Below are 2,500 nucleotides of genomic sequence, written 5' to 3'. Positions count from 1 at the left end.
TGCCCCGAGCGTGTGCCCAAGGCACAACTCCACCACGCCATGCTCCCTAGGTGGTGCCTAGGTGGGCCGTGCACGGACGTGTTTCCCTTCTTGTTGGTCCTTCGGTGATCGGGGTTCGCAGCAGCCAGACGCACGTGCTCGACCTTGGACCCGGGGCGGGGGACCCCGGCGGCACACCACAACCACAACGTGCTTGCTAGTGTGCCTAGGGGATGGCAAGGCAACGTGCATCTTGCTGGCATTGCGCCCAGCAAGCCTTTGGGCAACTCGAGTTTCAGCAGCACGACACCCCTCCCCCCTATAATAGGCTGCCGAGCCATTACCAAAGTGCCACGGGTAGACGTCCTTTTCCGTGAGGAGACATACTAAAGGAAAGTGCTCTAGAGGTCGAATTTTGACGCCGTTTTTTGCAACAACCTCTAGAAAAATAAGATCTTTCCATCCTCCAAATTTGGTGAATTTACACCGTGCCGATTTTTTTTGACGATTTTTTTACCGCCCGGAATGCCGGAAATTCAAAAAAAATGAAAAACGGAGCAAACCTGCGATTTTTGACCTGGATTTTTTTGTGCAGCCTTCACATAATATTACCAAGGTTCCCTCAAAATTTCACGAAAAATGCACGAGCCAATTCTGAGATATGAAAATTTGGCTCCTCCGTTGCAACGCTCCGAGCCATCGTTGCAACGGCGGGTGCCTCCGTGGGGGGCGGGGGAGCCCGGCGGCACACCACAACCACAACGTGCTTGCTAGTGTGCCTAGGGGATGGCAAGGCAACGTGCATCTGGCTGGCATTGCGCCCAGCAAGCCTTTGGGCAACTCGAGTTTCAGCATCACGACTCCCCTCCCCCCTATAATAGGCTGCCGAGCCATTACCAAAGTGCCACGGGTAGACGTCCTTTTCCGTGAGGAGACATACTAAAGGAAAGTGCTCTAGAGGTCGAATTTTGACGCCGTTTTTTGCAACAACCTCTAGAAAAATAAGAACTTTCCATCCTCCAAATTTGGTGAATTTACACCGTGCCGATTTTTTTTGACGATTTTTTTACCGCCCGGAATGCCGGAAATTCAAAAAAAATGAAAAACGGAGAAAACCTGCGATTTTTGACCTGGATTTTTTTGTGCAGCCTTCACATAATATTACCAAGGTTCCCTCAAAATTTCACGAAAAATGCACGAGCCAATTCTGAGATATGAAAATTTGGCTCCTCCGTTGCAACGCTCCGAGCCATCGTTGCAACGGCGGGTGCCTCCGTGGGGGGCGGGGGAGCCCAGCGGCACACCACAACCACAACGTGCTTGCTAGTGTGCCTAGGGGATGGCAAGGCAACGTGCATCTTGCTGGCATTGCGCCCAGCAAGCCTTTGGGCAACTCGAGTTTCAGCATCACGACACCCCTCCCCCTATAATAGGCTGCCGAGCCATTACCAAAGTGCCACGGGTAGACGTCCTTTTCCGTGAGGAGACATACTAAAGGAAAGTGCTCTAGAGGTCGAATTTTGACGCCGTTTTTTGCAACAACCTCTAGAAAAATAAGATCTTTCCATCCTCCAAATCTGGTGAATTTACACCGTGCCGATTTTTTTTGACGATTTTTTTACCGCCCGGAATGCCGGAAATTCAAAAAAAATGAAAAACGGAGCAAACATGCGATTTTTGACCTGGATTTTTTTGTGCAGCCTTCACATAATATTACCAAGGTTCCCTCAAAATTTCACGAAAAATGCACGAGCCAATTCTGAGATATGAAAATTTGGCTCCTCCGTTGCAACGCTCCGAGCCATCGTTGCAACGGCGGGTGCCTCCGTGGGGGGCGGGGGAGCCCGGCGGCACACCACAACCACAACGTGCTTGCTAGTGTGCCTAGGGGATGGCAAGGCAACGTGCATCTTGCTGGCATTGCGCCCAGCAAGCCTTTGGGCAACTCGAGTTTCAGCATCACGACACCCCTCCCCCCTATAATAGGCTGCCGAGCCATTACCAAAGTGCCACGGGTAGACGTCCTTTTCCGTGAGGAGACATACTCAAGGAAAGTGCTCTAGAGGTCGAATTTTGACGCCGTTTTTTGCAACAACCTCTAGAAAAATAAGATCTTTCCATCCCCCAAATTTGGTGAATTTACACCGTGCCGATTTTTTTTGCCGATTTTTTTACCGCCCGGAAAGCCAGAAATTCTAAAAAAATGAAAAACGGAGCAAACGTGCGATTTTTGACCTGGATTTTTTTGTGCAGCCTTCACATAATATTACCAAGGTTCCCTCAAAATTTTAGAAAAAATGCACGAGCCAATTATGAGATATGAAAATTTGGCTCCTCCGTTGCAACGCTCCGAGCCATCGTTGCAACGGCGGGTGCCTCCGTTGCAACGAAACCAGCCAACGATGCACCTAACCCAGCATCCGTTGCAACGCACCCTGCCTCCGTTGCAACGTGCCCAGCCAACGTTGCACCGTCCCCAGCATCCGTTGCAACGCCCCCAGCCAACGTTGCAACGCGCCCT

This window comes from Arachis ipaensis, chromosome B7 (genome assembly GCF_059453495.1).
Source record: "Arachis ipaensis isolate K30076 ecotype BB chromosome B7, ASM5945349v1, whole genome shotgun sequence".
Lineage (NCBI taxonomy): Eukaryota > Viridiplantae > Streptophyta > Magnoliopsida > Fabales > Fabaceae > Arachis > Arachis ipaensis.
This window is presented reverse-complemented; position numbering follows the sequence as displayed.